This window comes from Alexandromys fortis, unplaced genomic scaffold, assembly GCF_014885135.2.
Source record: "Alexandromys fortis isolate MF-2015 unplaced genomic scaffold, M_Fortis_MF-2015_v1.1 scaffold_150, whole genome shotgun sequence".
In the NCBI taxonomy this organism is placed as follows: Eukaryota; Metazoa; Chordata; class Mammalia; order Rodentia; family Cricetidae; genus Alexandromys; species Alexandromys fortis.
In genome coordinates, this window is record NW_026068027.1 from 2,817,905 (window position 1) to 2,841,838 (window position 23,934).

General features: G+C 42.1%; 1 pseudogene; it reads left to right on the forward strand.

The window, feature by feature from the left end:
• Positions 1-19,857: 19,857 nt before the first annotated feature.
• LOC126514913 (U6 snRNA-associated Sm-like protein LSm7) lies at positions 19,858-20,153 on the forward strand (annotated as a pseudogene).
• The last annotated feature ends 3,781 nt before the right edge of the window (positions 20,154-23,934 follow it).

Here is a 23,934-nt window from a genome sequence, read left to right on the forward strand (position 1 = left end):
TGAAGAAACATGTGCATGTAGTGCTTTGGTGAGGTCCTTTTCTGTGTACTGGCGTGAAACATATGGAATACGTGAGCTGATGTACGTTCTGTCATTGTGCGTGGGTCTTGGTGCATGAAGTTTCATTCTCCAACACTGCTAGCTGCGAGAAGCCATGCCTGCAAGGCGTGGAAAGTGGACGAGGACAGCTTGCTGCTTTCTGCCGCCCAGCTCTCCACACTTGCTCAACGACCAGCACTTAACCTGCCTTTTCACAGAAGCTGGCACGGGTGTGGTCGAAGGTGCCAATGTGTGGCAGTTTCTGTTCTGTGTGGTGAATGTGTGCTTTGCATGTTAACTCAGCGATAGTCATTCATCTCCTGGGTTTTTATAGAGGAAAGTTGACAGAAGTAATTTATACGGTTGAGTCCTGTCCTGATGCCTCGTAAGCGAGACGACTTCGTTATTTCTTCTTGGGAGAGTTTGGACACAGGTGAGGAGATGCCCTTTGAGTCCACAGCAAAATGGAAGCAAGTCTTCGTCTTTTGACAATGCTGGGTTGCCGTGTTTGTTTTTCATAGCCCACTCTTCCCCCACTCCATTTCGGCATCTAAGATAGTACTGACATTCAGCAAATATTTAATAAACACACTGGTGAATGAAATAAGAGAAATTAAAAATATTTATTCTAGTTGTTTCTGTTAGGTCATGTGTTAGAGGGAGTGTATTCTGGCCTTTCTAGCCCACCCCAAAGGCACCAGCCAATTGAATTTGGGTTTTATGTTCACAGAAGGAAGTGGTGGAGACTCAAGTGCCCACCCACCTACCATCTCAGCTCTGCTCCTGGGGGAGGACGCTCATCATCTATGGGCGTGGTGGTATTTTCTCCCACTTTGTTGGGGCCCCAATGATGACTGCACTTGAGTCATGACTTGAGTACTAGAGGCTGCACAGTCTCAGTTATCTGTTCAAAGATAAATGAAGGGGGCACCGGGCAGGATGTGCATAGCTTTCTTTACCAAGGGTTCAGTTGATGCGTAAGGGTTTCTCACGCTTATCAGTACCGAGTGTCATCTCTCACTTCCTTGTCCCCTGGAAGTGTGAGTATAGAAATTGCTCATTTCCAGCAGGTCGTTTCTCTAATATCAAATTTCAGTGAACTTAATTTGTGTGTGCGCACGTGGCACAGTGTGTGTGGGAGTCAGGACAATTTGTTGAGCTGTTTGCTCCTTCCACCATGTGGCGTCTGGGGATGGATGGGACCAGGCTGGGTGGCGGGCATCTCTACTTGCTGGGCATTCTCTCCAGCTTGGAATAAGACATTTACTTAAGACATGACCAGAATATTAAGAAGACTAAGATAAACAAGAGAGGGAGAGACCTCTGGAATGGGCCTCTGAGACAGTAGTTAAAATGGAAATACAACTATATATTCTTTAGACAGTAGCAAGAATTGAGGCTTCTGTCTCCTTGCGTTTTTATTATTTTCTTCTACTTTAATAAACCACTTTTGGAGCCTGAGTACAGAGATTAGCAGAAGGAAACGCCTTAGTGTGTGTGTCAGCATCTTTATGGGGCCATGCACGTTTCTCGTGTCTGTTTCTGCTTCTCACTGATGCCCACTACCATTCACCTTCCCTCCGGGATGTTCTTTCTCTGTCCGCTTCCATCTTTAGGAAGTGGACAGGTTTGACCTTTGTTTCATGTGTTTTCAAAACACACCTCATGGTCTCACTGCTTCCTGTAGTGGCACGCCAATGAGACCTCCCACTCAAGCCGTGTGTAACTCATTCATCCTTTTGGCTGCTTCACAGCCTCCGTGTGCTGTAATGACATCTCTCTATTCCTCTGATTCCCCAGGATGAATGGTTCTACATAGCCTTATTCTTGAGTTTTCTCTACTTAGGGAATGACCACGCCCTCTGTGCCGATGTTTAGACTTCAGACTGGAGTGCTGGAACTGGCAAAGAGTTAGAGAATTGGGAGAATAGGCAGACTCTCAAGGGGACAGCGTAACACTTCCAAACAGAGGGCAGTGGTGGGATGGCGTTTGTCTAGCATGCACCAGGTCCTGGCTCCTGTCCTCACTATCACAGACAGAGAAGAACAAACACTGGCTTTTCAACAAGCAATCCTCAACCTGCTTGTCGTTAATGAACTAAGCACGGACCCTGGAGAAAGCACAGCTGGCCTAGACACTGGCCACAATCAAAACAATAAGCGGACGAGAGCAAATATGTTTAGCTATTCTTTCCCGGGCCAAAGCTAAGAGATGCTGAAAGACGGACTCCCGGTACTAAGTGCAGTTAGCTCGCTCCCGTCTCCAACACCAATCCCAAGTTTTGAGCCACCCAGGGAAGACTGCAGAGTTAGTGACAATAATAGGGAGAGACTAATCTTTCTTCTCCGCTGGCTGAGAAAACAGAGTGTGTGCGTTTCATGCCCAAGGTACAAGTCAATACTGGGGGGAACACAATTTGGGCGGAACGCAGTTTCCATTCATAAAATGTCTCAGTGGGGAGGCTTGAGGAATCCAGCTTCTCTTCCTAACTTGTCTGTCAAGTCTCCTTTTGCAGCTCTGGTTTTGTTAAGTCACCCTGAACCTTTCTTCTGGTTTTTGGTTTGTGGTCTGGGAAGGGGCTGCAGGAGAGGCGTCTCTGACCTCAGGCCACCTCATCTGTGGGCTGAGGTGCCTCCAGCTCTGTGGTTCTCAACCTCTGGGTTGCGACCTGATTGGGGTCGCATATCAAATATCCTGCAGATCAGATATTTGCATCACAGTTCATAGCAGTAACAAATTGCAGTGATGAAGTAGCAAAAAATTCTTTTATAACTGTTAGTGGTCACCACAACATGAGGGACTGTATTAAAGGGCTACAGCGTTAGGAAGGTTGAGAACCGCTGCTCTAGTTCTTTGATAACAGAATTTTATTAACAGATTTACCAGTTTGTTCTATTCTGTTTTCTTGTTCACTCCGTTGGCCGATTTTCTCATCTGTGCTAACAAAGGAGGCTGTTGTTACTGCTCCTGCCTGCAGGTTTAACTGTGGTTCCTGCCTGCAGGTTTAACTGTGGTTCCTGCCTGCAGGTTTAACTGTGGTTCCTCAACTGTAGTTTCCTTGTATTAATTGCTGTGATACTTTTCAAGCATTGCCACCCTTGAAAACCGTCTGAACACCAGGCCTGGTGCTGCAGACCTGTAATCCCAGCTACTTGAGAGGCTGAGGCAGGAGGATTGAAAGCTCAGGAAGAATAAAAGTGAGCTCCAGGCCAGCTCACCTTAGACTTTGTCTCAACATAAAAAGTAAAAAGAATGTCGGGATTGTAGTTCAGGGGTCCAGCACTGCCAGGCGTGTGAGAAGACCCAGGTTCAATTCCTTGGTCCCCTAAAAACGACATAAGCAAAAAAACTAAAACCAAACCAGAGAAGAAACTCAAACCTGAAAACCACCCTGAGCCAAGGATGCTAAAAAGTGTGATTACTATTTTTCCTTCTAAAATTATAGCCTTAACTTGAGCTTTCTTAGGAATGTATTCCTTGACCTTGCAACTGAGCATGCTCAGAAATGAGTGTGTGTGTGTGTGTGTTTCCCTGAATAAAATCCCTATCTTACCTTTATTCGAGGAGTCATTGTTTCGGGAAAAACACCCATGCCCTCCTTGCCTGCCGCGTGGGACACAACTACCACGTGACACAACTGTCTCACTCTGCGAGTTTCGGCCATGCCTGTCTGTCTTCCCCTTCACCGAGAGGGAACCCCATTGTGGTCAGCAACGTTCCTCATGGCTTTTTATAGTCCTTCCCCATCGCTTCTGTCTTCGTGTGACACGCCCCTCCCCTACTACATCTGAACATGCTTTGTTTGGCACTAGGGTTTAGACTGCATCTTTTTGGGGCTAGGGTCTCATTGTGTGAATTCATGATCTTCCTCTCAGACTCCCGGATTCTTGGGCTACAGGCAGTGTCACCAGGCCTGGCTGGATGGCTTCATTTAAAGCTGGAGTGTATAGAATTTTAAAGAATTATACAATGCGCATTTTCTTCCATCTTCCTTCATTTAAAATAATTGACACTCACCCACAGTGTACATGTTAATACTTCGTTTTTGTGTGCTACTATTTCCTTATATGGATTTACCATGATTGGTTTAGTCTTCCATGTGTTTACGGTCATTTATGAAGACAAATCTGTTATGGAACCAAGTGTGGTAACATGAAGAGTTCAGGAATAGAATATAGAAATAAATGGTCCAGTCCAGGAATATAGAAATATAAAGTTAGAAGCCCAAGCACATTTTGGGAGACAAACACTTTCTGCCTTTAGAGCGGTCATCCTGGCAGCCACTGTGCACAGAGGAGAACTTTCAACAGTTGTCTCCTGCCCCAGCTTCCCAGCTAGGCAGGTCCTGCAGACAAAGGCTGGCTTCGAACTGTTGCTTCTCTGCGACCCTCTGCTTGTATTCCCTTCATTTTTAACTGTCCCCTAGGTGGCTCTGCTCTGTGCCTTGCATTCTTTCAGGGACAGTGACAGGCCACAGGCTTTCACAAACACTCTAAGTTAACCTTCTCATGTCCTATAACCAAAAGTTGTGAAACTGAAAGTGTAATGTGAATTTAAGCCTGACCTCAAGGCTGTAAAAGCTCTTTGACCCACACCTGGTGCTTGATTTTACTATAAACAGAGACCCAAATCAACCCCCATAGCCACCATTCCAGACCCATCTCTGGCTGTGCTCACAGCTAGAGCTGAAAAACTTTTGTGTGCCCCACGGTGAATTTTGTTTCTTTTTCTGGGATAAAGTTTGCTTCTGGTTTAATAGACTTCTGTGGTCTGTCCCCCATCACTGCACGACGCCCGGACCCAACAGTGCACACCTGGAATCCCAGCACTGGGTAAGGTCAGAGTGTAAAGGTCATCCTCAGGTTTGTTTGAGACCAGCCTGGGCTAAAAGAGACACAAACCACCTTAAATAAATAGATAAGTCATGAACATTTGAGCCCAAATCTACCTGTGAACATAAGCTTTCTTTTCTTTTGGGTAAATAGCAAGAAGATGGGATGAGCGCATCAAATACAGGTTTATGTTTAAATTAAAAATACTAAGCTTTTTCCCAGGGTGTTTGTGACATTTCATCATCCGATCAGTGAAGTGTGAGGGTTGATTTCCTCTGTGTCCGGCTAGAAGTCCTTTAGGTTTTAGCTCTGCTAATAGGCGTGTGGTGTATCTCACCAGCTTAATCACCGTTCCTTTAAAGATTAAGGATGCTGAACATCTTATTTTTATTCCACAGCAGGTCATAACCGATTCATTTCTTTAAACGAATTAACTAGAATAAAATGTAATAGACAAACAGTGCATCCCATTCTAAGGATGGATATGGTTTAAGGAACCTTGTGGGCTAGTGGCTCAGTGGTTAAGAGCACTGGCTGCTCTTCCAGAGGTCCTGAGTTCAATTCCCAGCAACCACATGGTGGCTCAGAACCATCTGTAATCAGATCTGGTGCGCTCTTCTGGCATACATGCAGGAGGCAGAACACTATACATAATAAATAAATCTTGCTGCAATTAAGTAATGTTGTATGTGTGTGTTTTGATTATAAGATATTTTCCTAGCTTGGGTCATAGTCAGTCATAGAAGTTTGAAAGACATTGATTTAATAAGCGTTACTTGCAGTTCTGTAGTCTGTAAGTTTCATTTTGGGGCAATTATTTAAAGTGATCTCATACTGTCCAGAGATGAACTACACATTGCTACCGTACAAGAGATCTACAGCACAATATCTTGGGAAAATGAAATGTTTCAGGGATATTAAATTATAATCCTATAAAACATGAGGAATTCAAAACTGTTGAACAAGTAGAAGAGCAGTTAATGCCAATAATAGCAACGTGAACATTTTATACTACTCTCAAAATACCAAACCAAAACCAAAATATAGAAACAAAAATTTTACTTTTATGCATATAGTGTTTTTCCTCCATGTATGTCTGTGTTCCACATGTGTACAGGACCCATGGAGGCTGGAAGAGGACATTGGATCTCCTGGAACAGAAGCTACAAATTACTGGAAGCTGCCAAGTGGTGGCTGGGAATCAAACCTGGGTCCTCTGGAAAAGCAGCAAGTGCTCTCAACTGCTAAGCCATCTCTCCAGCTTATCTCTAGTTTATCAATGGATATTAGAAAATGTATCAGGTCACATTTTTTTTTTCAACAAGTCCTGGGAGAATAGCTCCTACAATTTTGTCATCTCTGGAGTGATGTCATTTGTGTACCAGTTTGATTACTGGTGGCTGCTGGGCAGTTTTAGGCTCCCTGGTTTCAGGGTTTCTGCTTTAGGTTGTTTACCAAAACAGTCGGGTTCAGGCTTTGAACTCTGCTGTTCCACCTCTGGCGGGGCTGAAAATTGGTTTGATCATCACAGGCCAATTATTTAATAAATTGTATCTACAAGAGGGAGCATAAAATCTGAGAAGACCAGAGTTCTGCTGGGTATACATCCAATGGGGGTGTGAGTATTCACCACTCATTCTTACATGGACTTGTTTTGTGTACCTTTTCCATCTGCCTGCTCGTCTGTATCCTTTATAGCATCCTTTATAACCAATGGACATGTGTAAGAAGTGTTTTCCTGAGTTCTGTAGGCCATTAGAAATGGATATAACTGAGGAGGAGATCCTGGAGTCTTGTATTTAAAGTCAGCTAATCAGAAGAGTGGGGCACAAATTGCTTGTAGCTGTCAACTGCTACATCATCGGACACTGTGACTGGGACATCAACTAATGATGCTATTTTTGGGTAGATAATATCAGAACTGAGTTAGCCAATATGTAGCTAGTCTCCACTGAAGAATCTTCTACAAGATCAATTTTCTGCATGGTTTATGGACTTCTGAATTAAAGTCACAGAACCATTATACGTAAGAGTTGTTTCTGGGAGAGACACGTTTTGTTCTGTTTTTGCAGTTGGCCTTTTGTATTGTGGCCTGTGGTTTCTTAAAGCACCTAAGTCTTTACCTAGTCCAGTGTCACAAAAATCACCTTTATGTTTTCTTCCAACTTCTAAAAATAGTTTCAGTTTTCTCATTTACATTTCTGATCACTTTTAGCTTCAGTATTTAATAAGACATAGGATAATTCTTCAAGATGTGTTGAAATTAATTTTTTCTTATGAATGGGCAATTATTTCAGTACCATTTTATTTTGCACAAGTGCTCCTGTGTGTATGATGTATCTATTTGTTTGTGGATGTGTGAGTAAGAATAGTTCCCATATATCTGAACAGTTGGTCTCCAGTTAGTGGAACTGTTTGGGAAGGATTAGGAGGTGTGGCCTTGTTGGAGGAGGTGTGTCACTGGGGGTGGGCTTTGAGATTTCAGAAGCTTCTGCCGGTCCCAGGTAGCTCTTTCAGCCCCATGGTTGTGTCTTTGGATGTGATATCTCAGCTTCTGCTCCAGTGCTATGTCTGCCTGTCTGCTCCATGTTCCCCATCATTATGGTCATGGACTCTAACCGTTTGAAACTACAAATTCCAAATTAAATACTTTCCTTTTTATGATTAGTAAATTAATTTTTTTCAGGCAGGGTCTCTCTATGTAATCCTGGATGTTCTGGACCTCTCACTATGTAGACTAGGCTAGTCTCAAACTCACAGAAATCTAATGTCTTTGTCTCCCAGGTACTGATATTAAAGGCATGCTCTACCTCACTTGGCAAATGTGTTCTTGTATAAGCAATATAAAAGTAATTAAGACAGTAATTGTGCAGTTGTGGTTGCATATGCACACCTGTGTGCATGTGTGTGGAGGCCAGAGGTAGGATTAGGCTTTTGTTCTCAACTGTTCTCCATCTTTCTTTTGAAGATAGAGTCTCTCACTGCATGTGTGGTCCATCAGTTCACTAGGCTCCCTGGCCAATGAGATTCAGAGATCTTTCTGTCTCCGCTCACCTCCCTCTGTGGCTGGAGTTGCAGGCATGCATCACTGTGCTGTTTTTTTCCTAGGGATGAACTCAGTTCCTCATGCTCGTACATTAGACATTTCACTAACTAAGGCTCCTCCTTAGCCATCAGTACCATTTGGTGAAGTAATTACTCTTTTTTGGTGACTTAGTGCTTTTGTTCAAAATCAGCGAACACACACACACACACACACACACACACTCACACACACACTGTTGCAGTAGGAGTGGCAGGGCTGCGTCCCCGGCACCCAGCCGCCCGCATGGCTAGGTTATGCCCCGAAATAATTACACGGAAACTGTATTTTTTTTAAACACTGCCTGGCCCGGCTAGTTCCAGTTTCTTATTGTCTAGCTCTTACATATTAGTCTAATCCATTTCTAATATTCTGTGTAGCCCATGAAGTGGCTTACCAGGGAGGATCTTAACCTGCATCTGTCTGGCGTGGGAGAATCATGGCAACTCCTCGTCTAAGCTTCTTTCTCCCAGCATTCTCTTCTGTTTACTCCACCCACCTAAGGGTTGGCCTATCAAGGGGCCTAGGCAGTTTCTTTATTAATAAGAAATCATTCCCACATCAACACACCAATCCCTGCCTTCCTTTATTGTCTCAGTTATTTATGATGCTCCCTTTACAAAGTACTCACAATAGCTCTAGCCATCTTGAAATCAGGTCCTCTATCACTTCTTTTTTAAAAAAAGTTTTAGCTGTTCTAGGCCCTGTATTCTTCCCTGTAGATTTTAGGTAAACATCCTTTAAATTTTTTATTATTTTTCATACGAATATATCAGAGAATATGTACTTGAAGTTTGGCTGGAGTCTTCCAGGTGTCCTACCAGCTTAAACTTCCCAGCACTGTGAACCACAGTGCCTGTTTATACTCTCACAAGGCAAAGGGAAGGTAAACCTTGGACTCCTCAAGTTCTCCTGACTTCCTGGCTCTGTACACGAAGGGCAGTGGTGAATTTGCACTGGGCAGAGATGCTCCGGGCAAACAGAGCTTTGATGATGACGGAGTCTGTTTCCATGTTAGTACTGAGATAGAGAAAGAAATGAAGAGGAGGGGAGAACACTTGAGTCTGGCACACAGGGCAGGGTATTGAAGTCAAGTTCAGGAAGCCAAGGACGGGGTGAGTTTCAAAGCCCAGAGAGGAACCATTAGGATGAAATGTTACAGAGCTGTAAAGTGGACTAGCGGAAGGGAACTCTGCGAATTTGACAAGAGGGAGGCCATTGTTGGTTCTTCTGTGTTGGTGTGATGGTGACAGACGTGCAGAGAGCTGAGAGCTGGCAGATGAAAGAGAGATAAGTGAGTGGAAGCAGCTCATAAAATGGCTGGTGACAGGAAGGAAGGAGATAATATCTAAGTAGTCACAAGTGAGGTCAAACGTGGATGAGAAAGAACAACACATTCACCACTGGAGGTGAAAATTTCAGTTAAAGGAGGACACGCAAAGGGCAAGAGGAAGAAGGCTTCATATCTGGGCCCTCGACGCCCTGAGACAATGTGAGTCCCAGCAGATAAGCGAGGAAATGAACTGGGCAGGAAAAGGGTCCATTTCGCCATTGAAGGACGAGACTGAATGGTTGGAAAGACCGTGCAGTCTCTTCTTGTCAAGCGAATTTATCTTCTCAGTGAAACGGATGATAAAATCATGTACCAAGAGCGAGGGAGGAAATGATAGGCTTGGAATAATCAAACCAGGAAAAGATAGACATCTGCTCAGAGACAGCTTCGCTGAGTGGTGGTGACAGCCAGCGGAGGCAGGGGCCTGTCCCTTCTAGTGAGACCAGTCTGCATCGCGGCAAACTTTGTACAGTGACTGCCATCATCTTGGTCGTAGTAACTGACAAGTCTGATGGTGGCAGCCGTGGTGGACCATGGAGAGCTTCCAGGGTGATTTAGAGGCAGGAGAAGCCATCTAAGAAGTCTAAAGGGGAGGAGGTGGACAAGAAACCCAACAGTAGGCGGCTATGCTTGGTAGGAAGAGATTTGAGTATAGGACACGAAGTAAAACCACTTCCTACACTATTTTTCCGTAATATATTCCTTTTATTTCTTTATTCTTTTAAAATTATATTTTAAGGTTAGCACACAAAGTAATGAATTTCATCATGGTATTTTGTTTTGGTTTGGTTTTTTGAGACAGGATTTCTTTATGTAGCGTGGCTGGCCTGGAACTCGCTCTGTAGACTAGGCTGGCCTCAAACATAGAGATCTGCCTGCTTCTGCCTCCCAGGCGCTGGGATTAAAAGCCTGTATTACTTATATGTGTCATTAATCTTTATCCTCATTCATTCTCCTCCTCCAACTCCCTCCTCTGTACCCCTCCCCCCCAGTTGTTTCTCTCTTTCCCCAGCTAGTCTTCATTAGTCCCCTCCCTTGCTTTATCATCACATGGACTTCATCTGTAATACGTTTCTTTGAATTTTTTCATTCCATTTATTTATATATGCACACACATGTGTATGCACACCCAAAGTCAGAGGACAACTTGCACTGGGCATTTCTCTCCTTCCACCATGTAGATCCTGTAAGTCAAACTCAAGTCACCAGGCTTGGTATTGGCAATGGCCTTAAGCCACCAAATCATCTTGTTGACATGTAATATTTTTCTAAAAGTGGCACTAATGAATTCAAACATCCACTGAATTAAAAAATGCTAATAGTTACAGAGAAACTGTCTCAAAAAAAAAAACGAAAAAGGAAGAAAGAAAAAATAAAGAAAGAAAGAAGGAAGAAAATAAGATGCTACTAGCTTTCTCTATAAAAAGGCTGAAAAGCTTGTTCTTTCGCTAGGGTCCTCCCTAACTCTCAGCTCCATAAAGTCTTCACATTGTAAATTTTAGCTTATTTGTTTTCCTTTTTTTCTTGTAGGCCTGGAGATTGAACCAAGGGCCTTTTATAGCTCGGCAAGAGCTCTAACACTGAGATAGGCCACTCCCCATTTTTTTTTTATTGCTCTAATTTCTGTATCAGGGAGAATGATACATAGTGCATTTGTGTTAGGGTTTGTGTTTTTCTGACTGCTGTCTTGAGTTATTTCTATTTTCTCTGAGTTATGTTTTCATATCCTTTATTTGATATTATTCTTCTTATTGCTCTGAGCAAGCACCTTCAGGAGATAACTTATGGAAGAAAAGTTTTACTGTAGCTTATGGCGCACTCTTAACCCTCCCCAACAGAGCCTCCGACGGGGGACCTACGGGGGACATTTCATTCAAATCACCATAGTCAGGAAAAGGATGTTCTCACAGTTTCACATCTGCCACTGTGGTAAAATGCCCTGATGGACAGCAGCAGGGAGTCGAGGTTTGCTTCCTCACAGTTCCAGGCTACAGTCCATTGCTTGGGGAAGCCAGAGCAGCAGGAGGCTGAGATGTCACATGGCACCTGCACTCAAGAGCAGAGAGAAACAAATGCTTGCGTGTTTGGTGCTCAGATGACTTTCTCTACTCTGTCCAGTCTAGGACCCCGAGCTGGGGAATGGTGTTGACCACATTCAGGCTAGGGCTTTCTGTAGCAGTTAAAGTAATCAAGTCAGTCCCTCCTATACATTCCCATAGCCCAACCTTACCTAGAGAGTTCCTCATGGAGACTCCCTTACCAGCCAATTCTAGGTTGTGTCAAGCTAACAATTAGAACTAATCATCAGAGATGCAAACAGGCAAGAGAGGTATTTAGGAACCAAACCAGAAAGGAACCTCCACACATTATATTATAATTAAAACATTAAACCTTCAGAAGAAAGAAAGTAAATGGAAAGTGGCAAGAGAGAAATACTAAGTCACGTATAAAGGCAAACCCAGCAGAATAATGACAGATCAAAACTTTAAATCCACGAGGGCATAGAAAGATGTATTTTAAATTCTGAAAGATACTGACAACAGACTACTATACTCAGCAAAACTGTCGTATTGGAGGAAAACCAAACATTCTCCATCATAAAAATATTCTGAGAATATTTCTAACCATAAAACTAGTGCTATAGAAGGCATTTGAAGTAATCTTTTGGACCAAAGAGAGAGAGAGAAAAATTAACCCATCCATGAGGCCACAGGAAAGAATAAAGCACTTTAGAATAATTGTTTAGCAGGAGAGGAAGAGAAAGACAAACAAACACTATCCAATCAGCAAAGTGACAGGAAGCAATGTGTGCCTTTCAGTATCTACTCAGGATATTAATTGTCTTTGCTTGCCTATGAAAAAACACAGACTAGTAGATTGGATTAAAAACAAAACACAACAGGAACCATCTATTTGTTGACTCCAAGAAATAGACACTACTTTAGGATGAAAGGGTGGAAAAAAGGTATTAAAGGCCTAGGGACCAACTAGGTATCGCTGTTACAATGTCTGACAGAGTAGAATTCAAATGAAAACTAGTGAGAGAAGAAGAAATCTCTTAAAAGAACAACCCACCAAGAAGATGTTATAGTTCTAAACATACGCCCCAAACACAGGTGCATACGACTTCATAAAACAAATGTAAAGTCGTTGATAAGCAGTAGGTGACTTTAGTACCCTATGCTCAGCAATTGGGATATTTCTGCAACACGAAAGAAACAGGGCTGGAAAGACGGTCCACCAGATAAAGGTCCTTGTGGTGCAACCCGAGCAAGCTGAGCAACCTGACTTTGATCCCTGGAAGCCAGGGATGTTTCTAGCTGCAGGTGGAAAGAGAGAAGTGACTCCACAAAATTGTCCTCTAGCCTCCACTCTTTCTATGGCATGCATACATTCACACACATCATATATGTATATGTACACACACACACACACTACTAATCAGTAAAAATAAAATTAAACAAATAACTCTTCAAATAAACAGAGAAGTGTGTAAATTAAATTATATCATAGAGCAAATGAACTCAACAGACGTCTGTAAAACATTCCATGCAAACCCGGAAGGATGCACGACTTCTGCATTTCATGTGACTTTCTCTAAAATGGATCATGTACTAGGATATAAAACAAGTCCACATATTCGGGCAACTTGAAACAAGTCTTAAGTTCTATTGGTCACAATGCAATCATTCTATAAATTAACAGCCAGAGATACACTAGACCATATAAAGCAACTTGAAACAAGTCTTAAGTTCTATTAGTCACAATGCAATCATTCTATAAATTAACAGCCAGAGATACACTAGACCATATACAGACTCATGCAGATTAAAGAACACAGCACTGGATTGGAGCAAGTCCTTTAAGAAATAAAGAAGGAATTAAAACATCTTTATCCAACTGAAACCAAAAGACAACATGTCAAAACCCATGGAGTACAATGAAAGCTATCTTGAGAGAAAGGTCTGTATATCCAATGACTCAGGGAGGTATCAAATCAATGACATAATGATAAACCTTAGAGTCCTTTAAAGAGAGGAGCACACCAAACCTCAACTCAGTAGATGGAAAGAAACTCAGACCAGGGCAGAAACTGATGAAATAGAAACAAAACAAGAATAAAAAGCAATACAAAGATAATGAAAGAAAGAGTTGGCTCTTTGAAAAGATAAATGAGATTGACAAATCCCCAGCCATTGTAACCAAAAGAAAGAAAGAGAGAGAAAGAGAGAGGATCCAAATTACATAAATAATAAAGATGGAAAAAGAACAGCAACAGATACCAACACAATTTAGAAAAAAAATTAGGATATAGCTTTAAGAGTCATATTCCCCAAATTGGAAAATCTAAAAGAAATGACAAAAATGAGATAAGTACATGTATCTATAACAAGAAGTAAGATTAAAGCAATAATTTAAAATCTCCCAATTGAAACAAGCCAGGTTTACACTGGTGAATTCTATCAGCCCTTTAAGAAAGAACTGACGACACTTCTCACACGATTCCGTATAATAGAAAAGGAGGGACATTGCTAAACTCTTTGAATGAAGCTGTTGTTATTCTGATACCAAAGCCAATGATGTTAAAGGAAAAAAAAAAGAAAATCACAGACCAATCTCCTTGATGAACACAGATGCAAAAATTATCAACAAAAGACTTGCAAACCAAATTCAACAACACATCAAAAAGATCATTCACCATGATCAAAATTGTCTTTAATTCAAAGACATGAGGATGATTCAATTCATGTTAATCAATAAATTACTACATAAAAGAACTCAAGGGAAGAAGAAAAGTCTTCTTAAAAAAGAATCAAACATCTTTCATGTTAAAAATCCTGAAAAACAGACCAGAAGGAACACATCCCAACAAAGGCTGCAAGTGGCAAACCTGTAGTTAACATTATGTTAGACGGAGGAAAACTCAGAGTCTTTCCACTTAACCAGGAAGAAGACCAGGGTGTTAACTTCCCCCATTCTTATTCAGCATAGTGCTGGCACTCTTACTTTTACCCGTAAGACAAGAGAAGTAAATGGACATGAACAGGAAAGAAACCGAAGTGTATCTACTTTCAGATGATCTGATCCTGAAGACCCCAGTAAAAAACACTTAGAACTGGTAAGCACATTCAGCAAAACAGCAAGATACAAAATTAACACACGAAGATCAGCGGCCTTCCCATATTCTAATGACAAACACATAGAGAAAGATCGGGGAAATAATTCCATTCACAACACCCTCAAAAACAACCCCCCAAGATAACAACCATCAAGATAAACCTTGGAATAAACCTAACCTAAGGGTGAGAACACTCTATGATGAAAACTTTAAATCACGGAAGAAGCCAAGGAAGATGCTAGGATATGGGAAGACCTCCCCTGCTCACAGACTGGAGGAATCACTATTGTGAAAATGTCTTTCTACCAAAACAAAAACAAAAACAAACAAAATCTATAGATTCAATGCAACTTCATCCAAAATCCCAAGGGCATTTTAACAGACATCAAAAGTCAATATTACAATTCTTAGGGAAACACAGAAGACCTGGATAACCAAAGCAATCCTGAGCAAAAAATGACACTACTGGAGGCATCACATGATTGATTGTGCTATATTTTGGAGCCAAGTAATAATAATAGACATAGAGATCAGGGAATAGAACAGAGGCTCCAGATACAAGACCACACAACTACAGCCACCTGATTTGGACAAAAATAAACGCTGGGGAAAAGGCAGTGGTTTTCATAAGTGGTGGCATCTTTCACAAAAGAATGAAAATAAATTAAAAAATTTATTTTTGACAGGAATTCTCTGTGTAGCCTGGGCTGTCTTGTGTACTGAAATGCACTCTCTAGACCAAGATGGCCAAGAGCTAGGAGATCCACCTGCCTCTACCACCGGAGTGCTGAGTATTAAAGGCTTGGACCACCACAGCCTGCTGAAACTAGAGTTATATCTCTCATTCTACACAAAAATAAACTCCAAGTGGATTGAGGACTTCAGTGCAACCCAAGCTGTGAAAACGTGAGAGTTAAAATACAGGTAATAAACTTAAAGGTACATGGTCCTGATGAGAGGGCTTTTGTAGGTAAAGGTGCTTGCTTCCAAATCTGACAACCTGTGTTTGATCCCTGGGTCCCACATGGTGGAAGGGGAGAACGGACTTCTGCAAGATATCCTCTGACTTCCCCATGCATGCTAGGCCACCTGTCTGTCTGTCTGTCTGTATGTATGTATGTATGTATGTATACACACACACATGTATGCCCCCAGTAAATAAATAAATATAATGGAAAAAATAGATAGTACGCTTATGTAAGGAACTTTGGAATATGACCCCAAACACTCAGGAAATAATGTCAATAGTCAATAAACGAGACCTTATGAAATTAAAAGCTTCTATACAGCAAAGGACACTGTCAGTTGACTGAAGAAGTGGCCCACAGAATGGGAGGAAATTTGTGCCAGTTATACATCCAACAAGAATTAGTATCTAGAACATACAAAGAATTCCAGAAATTAAACAAGAAAGCAAACAACTCAATGAAAAGATAGGCTATGGAACTAAGAGAACGCGCTCTCTCTCTCTCTCTCTCTCTCTCTCTCTCTCTCTCTCTCTCTCTCTCACACACACACACACACACACACACAGACACACACACACCCCACAGGAAAATGCAAACTAAAACTGCTTTAAGATCCCATCTTATCCCAAACAGAATGGCCATCATCAAGATAACTGGAAATACTGGTGAGGACACAGGGAAAGGGTAACCCTATCCACTGTTGATACACTGGTACAGCCACTGTGAGAATCACCCCAGCATGCTTGAACACTGACCTGTCAGGTAAGGAGGTCCTACTGATGCTGTAGTGGTATGACTGTTATTGGGGTAACCCACCACTTTCTGATGGGCTATTAGGCCTGCATCACAGGAAATCATGTATTGTAAGCTTGTTTGACAACCTGTGCCTGGGGAAGCTACAGGCAATAGGGGGGGACCCATTGTTGTTTTGTGAAGTGGTCATGTTGAAAAATTGCCCCCGAAAGATTTTATATCTGTAGATCTGTGCTGTTCTCAACCTTCGCCAGAGAAACTCCGTTCTGCAGTAGGCAACAGTTAATGCAGAGAGTCCTAAGTAGTCAAAGTGACGGTAATAAGTGATTGTTGAGTGATCAGCCTCACATGGGACAAATACTCTCACTATGTGGAGAGTCCCAGCACCTGTCACCGTGGCCGTGGCCTAAGGAGGGGATTCTCCTCACTGACGGGATGAAGATAAAAGATGAAGATGAAAGAGGAAGCATCCCAGACTGGCCCAGGAGCCTGGATGTTGCAGGCATACAGCCTGTAAAAGGATCTAGAGTCCACAGGGAAGGTGGTCATTACTGCATCTCCCAGTGAGGCCGCAGAGCACCAGAGCCTGGAGACTTCCTGAGCATGGTCCTCAGAGATCTAGATGTCAGACCTCAGCATGTTTCCATCTTGGGAACCCGTGGAGATTCCACTGCAGCTGCGTAGAATAATCTTTGTTTGGGGAGTGACTTTGACAGAAATCTGAGAGTTTTCTGACTTGGGGAGCTGAGGACACCACATCCTGGAGCTGGTGGAGAGTGCGAATGCCCTCTAGGGTGGGGTGGAAGTGGTGAGGTGGAGGCAGGATTTGAGAGCATCTGCATGTGGTTTTCTGAGGCAGTGCTGAAGAGGATCCTGGGGCAGTGCTGAAGAGGATCCTGCCCTCTTTCCACCACACATCTTTGTTCTTATCACACACTCCTCTTTGGCATCTAGAAGATGCCTGCCCTGCACGCTGGGGAGAATATGTGTCTGGAGAGGCCTTCTCTCTGTGCGCTTTTGTTCAGGTCAGAAACCTAGCTGAGAGGAGTTTCAGGCAGCTACTGCCTGGTCAGTTCTGAAATACCCAATGGGCACAACAGCAAGAAGAACTTGGTATGTAGCTCTTGACTGGCTCATTGTCTTGGAGGCGCATAACCCAGGAAGACCCAGAGAAAGGCTTCAATTAATCATCCACTTCCATCTGCTCTTTGGAGAACCTTTCTTTGCTGGGAGAAAACTCTACTTTATTTGTATTTCTTAAATTTTTCATTCTTTTTATTTGTGCATGCTTTATTATGAAACTTTATATTTGTTAGGTCTCTGGCAGCCCATGTATCCAGAAATGAGCTCAAGTTAGACTATAGAAGGATTTCTGATGGATAGATAAGAGGCAGCGTTCCTCAGGAAAGAGTGCAGCAGGTTTTCTGTTCCCACAAAGGAGTCATTTCCCCTATGTCTGGCAGAAGGGTATTCTCCCTATTCTCTCTTGCTGTCCTCTTACCTTCTCACTATATTCTATTCTCAAGCTCTACTCTCTCACCAAAGCCACTATCTTTCCCTCCTGTGCCCCCCCCCTCTCCTGCTTCCCTAGCCCTGACCATGTCCAGTCTGCTTTATTCTCTCTCTGCCCTAGACCCTTCCAGATGCCTCTGGATATTTTCTTTATCTTATTCTCAAGAAAAACCTTCCCCTAGCGTGGAGTGGTTAAGTTGGCAGTTTCTTTACTACAAACTTAACTTTTGAATACAAAATCCCCTTCAATTGAGGTGAGTGAACAGCCACATGGTGGCTGGACATCCCACTCTCTAGGATCTCCACAGTGGGACAAAACCCCGGGGCCCCTCCCCCAACTACCTCTGCTTTTCTAGCCAGCCAACAGGAGACCTTCCTCCAGGTGGGCTCCCCCCCAAACCCCACTCCATTCACCTGACCCTCCAAGCTACTGACCCCACCCCACTCCCAAACTCACCTATCCTCCTGCAACCTTGGTGGAACTCTGAAACACAGCTTGCTCCAATAGTGAGGGGACTTAAGAGCTTGCTCCAATACGGAGGGGGCTAGGAGCTTGCTACAACATTGAGAAGTCCAAGAGAGAGGACCAAGGGAGTGAACTAGGAAAGAAGACCAAGAGAGCAGGCTTGGAGAGACTTCAGAGGCTTCCTGACACACAGACATTGACAGTATAGAGCAGATTAAGAAGAAGTCCCCAAAACTCAGACAGCCACTGCAAGGATTGAACCAAGGCACAAAGACAATTTTGCTATAATTTTAATGGGCATTTGCATTGAATCTGTAGATTGATTTCAGCAAGATTGTCATTTTTCTTATGTTGGTTCTACCTTCACAAGAGAATAGATCTTTCCATTTTCTGATTTCTTCATTTTCTTTCTTCAAAGATTTAAAGTTCTTATCATGCAGAAATTTCCACTTGTTTGGATAAAGTTACTCCAAAATATTTTATGGTATTTATAGCTATTGTAAAGAATGATGTCACTCATTTATCATATTGTAGAAGAGGTGCATTTGGGTTTTTTTCAGATTCTGTCTATGACAAAATAATTCTGCAGTGAACATAGTTGAGCACATGTCCTTATGGTATGGTTGAGCATCTTTTTTGTATAGGTCCCAAAATGGCATTGCTGAGTTTTAAGATAGATGGTTGCCTAATTTTCTAAAAAATTGCCATATTAGGATCCCAAGCAGCTGTACCAGTTTGCACTTCCACCAGCAGTGGAGTTTTTTCTTTACCCCACATTCTCTTAAAGTATAAATTGTCAGCAGTGTTTTTAATCTTGGTCATTTTCACAAGGATAAGATGGAATCTCAGAGTTGTTTTAGATTTACATTTCTCTAATGGCTAAGGACGCTGAACATTTTAAAAATGTCTTTTAGTCATTTTAAGTTCATCTGTTGAGTCTTCAGTTTAGGTCTGTACCATATACTTTTATTAGATTATGAGTAATTTCCTGAGTTCTTTGTATGTTTTGGAGTGGATTAGTAAAGATATTTTTACCATTCTATAGGTTAATATTATATCTTGTTGACTATGTCCTTTGCTAAACAGATACTTCTCAGTTCAGGAGATCTCATTTATTAATTGTTCTTCTCAATGCCTGCTATTGGGGCTGTATTTGGGATGTACCAAGGCATTCAAGTGTTTACTTCTAACTTTTCTTCTGCGAGGTTCAACGTGGTTGGTTTTATGTTGAGGTCGTTGATTCATTTAAACTTGAGTTTTGTGCATAGAGATGAATATGGATCTGTTTTCATTCTTCTACATGCTGATGTCTAACTAGGCCAGCATCATTAGTTGAATATGCTTTCTTTTTCCATTTTCCAATCAGCTAGGCAGACTTGCAACTTAAGAGAAAAGAATAGCTTACAAGCTTTTAATTAGATATACAATGGTTAAAGCCTTAGTTATAATATTCTTATTGGGAGATCTTGGGCCACTAAGTAAAGTTCTTAAAGGGAGCAATGAGCCAATTTCCAATAGAGAGCTTATAGAAGCTGCCAAACAGGTACTCAAGCAGGTGGAGTATAGAGCAATAGGTAGGGTATACAATAATCAGCAAGTACAGTATATTAATTATGATTCAGCTATGGCAAGTGTGTGTATTAAGTACAAAGCTTATTCTATAGTGGTTTTATGAAAAACTGAATGCTTTTTATGGCTGCACCTTCCCATTCTTGCCAGTTAAGATATTAAACTAAGGTGTATGGTGGCAAGATGGCACAGGACAAAGAGAGAAAGAAGAAAGAAAGCATCTTGGACTTGTCTAAGTGCTTTGACAAGGCCATCTGAGTGAAGTTCCAGGATGGCCGGGAAGGCAATGGGATCCTGAAAGGGTTTGACCCACTGCTCAGGACCTTCGAGTACATGAAAGACCCCGATGACCAGGACAAGCTGACGGAGGACACACAGCAGATGGGGCTTGTGGTGTGCCACACACCTCAGTGGTGCTTATCATCTGCCCACAGGATGGCATGGAGGCCATCCCCCAACCGTTCAAGCAGGATGCGTAGCAGGTGGAGGGCACCCTGACCCTGGGAACCTCCCTTCCTGTGTGAACTTCCTTTTGGTGTTTTGGTTTCTGTTTTTTATTTTGTTTTGTTTTGTTTTTTTTTTTTTTTGATAAAATTTCCCACTTGCTAAAAAAAACGAAGCAAACAAAAAAGATATTAAACTCTTAATTTAAAACAGTAGCTTGTCTAATACAAAAGAGCAGATAAAATCTAGGCAATAGTTTAACAGAAAATTGACTATGACCAATGTTTTTATACTAAGCAATAGATTAATTGATAATTTTAAGATTATCAATTAATTGTGTTGAATTGAGCAAACACAAAAAATTGTGTTTGCTCAATTCAAAGGCCAGAGTAATGGTCTTTTCCCAGATGATCAGTGCTGTAATTTGCACAACTATATTTTGTTAATGTTTTAGCTAAAGATCCCTTAAAGATGCTATGCAAAAATTTTACACATGGTTCTTTCAATGAAAGAACTGTGTATATAGTTACTAATGAAAAGGAATTGTGGAGCAAGTCATGGCTCCTTAAAAACAACTTAAAAGTATAAAAGTTGCAGACAGATCTGTCATGGTGGCACCAAGGTGACCTTTGCTAAGGCAAGGTAAAAACACTTTTATTTATAAAAAGATTGCAAAATTATAAAAAGATCTGACCCTATATTAATTTGGGGCCGAGGATGTGTTTGTGTTTCTTTTTTAATAGAAAGAAAATAAAGCTGGATGAGATGACTGCATATACAGTAAGGGAATGGCAGACCCGATGACATCCTAGCTGCAAACACCCCACAGAGGAATTGGAGGGGAGTCCTTGGTCAAGTTTCCCCTGCCCCCACAGAGAGGAGTGCCTGATTGTACTGTGGGGTGCCACGCTGCTCTGGGAGACAGACGCTGAGCTGCTCAGAACACACAGACCCAGAGGCCCTGCTGGGTGCCACACTGCTCTAGGCGGGGACAGATGCTGAGCTGCTTCCAGACACTCAGGACACACAGACCCAGAGGCCCTGCTGCATGACAACTACAATTTTCCGCAGTCAGAATCCTGTTTGCTTTGGTGCTGAGATGAAGATTGAACATTTGATTGTTTTAATCTTTGAGACACAGAACTCATTTTGATTAAAATATTGGACCTGAAACTAAGATCTAAGCTTTCCCCTTAGGAAAGGAAAGATTCAAAACAAGGAATGACTGAAACCCCTCTTCACTAAGAGGGGGGCAGACTAAGGGTTTCACTGCTGCTCGGAGACTGGAACTGGGATTTGAGAACAGCAATGCTGCTGTACTCGTACGCATCAGAAAAAGCTTTTCTGGTCAATTGATTAATGCAGATTTAAGAAAATTGTGACATGTTTAATTGTGGATATATTGTTATCAACCTACCTCAGGATCCAACAATACCACTCTTGGGCATATACGCAAAAGATGCTCAATCATACTACAAAAGTATTTGTTCAGCTATGTTTATAGCAGCATTATTTGTAATAGCTAGAACCCGGAAACAACCTAGATGTCCCTCAACCGCAGAATGGATAAAGAAAATGTGGCACATTTACACATTAGAGTACTACTCAGCAGTAAAAAACAATGACACCTTGAATTTTGCATGCAAATGGGTGGAATTAAAAAACATTATCCTGAGTGAGGTACCAGATCCAAAAAGATGAATGTGGTATGAACTCACTCATAAGTGGATACTAGCTATAAACAAAGCATATATACACACACACACACACATATACATATATAGATATAGTTTGTTTTCTTTTCAAAAAAATAAAAAATGTGCTTAAATTAAAAAGATTTCCTTAAATTTTATTTGAAGAGGTCTTGTGATGAAGCCCAGGCTAATGTGGAGCTCATGATTGCACTGCCTCCCCCTACATGATGGTTCTACAGGCATGCGCCATGACACCATTTCCACCCTATCTGATAGACTTGATCCAGCTGTGTCAGAGTTAGGACTGTGTGTGCCCCTGGATAGCTTTGTATATTTTTAGTGCTTGTAAGCATTGCTAAGTTGTTCTCTGTAAATCAAGCTCATACCAGCAATGAATGAGAATTCATTTTTTCATCTACCTTCTTATACATTGTTCAAAAAATTGTATTATTTTATTTTATTTTTTTTTAACACACACACAGTTTATGTTGCAAAAAATTTCCCTCTGAAAGGGACTAAGGACTATTTCCCTCTCCCTTTGCTTTGAGAATGACAAAGTTTCCTTCCACCAAGTTTCCCCTGAAGCAATGAGGTTTTGGGGCTTACTTGTGGAGCCTGAGTGAAGGGTTACTGAGAGGAACACGTGAGCCTAGCAAGTGGCACAGGAAGGCTGCTCCCAGCATGATGATGGCTTGCACATGGCTGTGCAGATGAAGTTCTTTTGCTGTAGGAACCCACAGTTTTGAACTGGTTTCATCTTTTTTTTTTAATTTATTTATTTATTAAAGATTTCTGCCTACTCCCTGCCACCGCCTCCCATTTCCTTCCCCCTCTCCCTCCCCCCGATCAAGTCCACCTCCCTCATCAGCTCGAAGAACTGATTAGGGTTCCCCGACCTGTGGGAAGTCCAAGGACCACCCACTTCCATCCAGGTCTAGTAAGGTGAGCATTCAAACTGCCTAGGCTCCCCCAAAGCCAGTACGTGCAGTAGGATCAAAAATCTTGACTAAAGGTCAGAGAGTTCAAACCTCTTCTTGCTCCTCAATGACGACTAACAGAGTGTTTTACCAAATGTGTGGCTGCTGGACATCTTGCTCCTCAAAGGCCAGACAATAGGGTGTTTGACCTAGGGCGTGGTTACCAGGTATAATCATACTTGCTTGTTCCCTGTTTCCTTGGTAAGGAAGTCTTTGATCAGGGTATATAAGGACTGTGAGTAATAAACTCGGGGCTTTTTGCAGTGTTCACTGGAAGCCCCCCTGACTCAATCTTCTGTCTCTTGTCCATTTCTTTCCTTAGTCCTCACTCCCCTTTTCAGGAATGTGTGGACAATTTGGTCGGTTCTGACACATGGTGCCCATACATGGGGCCTGAAAATAGGGAATGAACTCCTGAAGATGGTGGTTATTTGGCTCAGAGGATAGTTCTGTACAGTGTGTATGTGTGTGTGGTATGTGATATGTGTGTCTGGTATGTGGTATGTGTGTGTGTTGTGTGCATGCGTGTACTGTGTATGTGTGTGGTGTGTGCATGTGTGTACTGTGTATGTGTGTGGTATATATACAGAAATGCCGTGCCTGCAGAAAGCAGAAGATGGCATCAGATCCTCTGAGCTGGAGTTACAGGGCGTTGTGAGCTGCCTAAGGTGGATGCTTGGAACAGAACTTACATTCTCTGCAAGAGCTGTCGCAGCTCTTAACTATTGAGTCATTTCTCCAGCCCTCCAGCAGTTTTTCTTAAAAAGAGATTTTTATTAATTAAACTCATTTGCAGATTGTCCACACATGTTCACAGTGTATACTGACCTCACCTTGCTTCTTCCTATGACCTCCTAATATATTTGATTTGTTAGTTTTGCTGTGACCCGCAGAGGATAACCAGGGCTAACGTGTGGCACTGGGAACTATCTGCTGGAGCCTGGTGGGCTCAGCAGTGGATACCCATGGAAATACAGTGCCAACAGCCTCTCAGATGCTATACAGGCTGTAGCTCAGAGGTAAGGAGAAAGTCCTCATGTCCCCTCCCCTTCCTTAACAAGTTTTTGATAGGGCTTGTCTTGTGTAGGCCTAAACAGCACACATAGTTTTTTTTTTTTTTTTTTTTTTTTTTTTTTTTTTTTTTT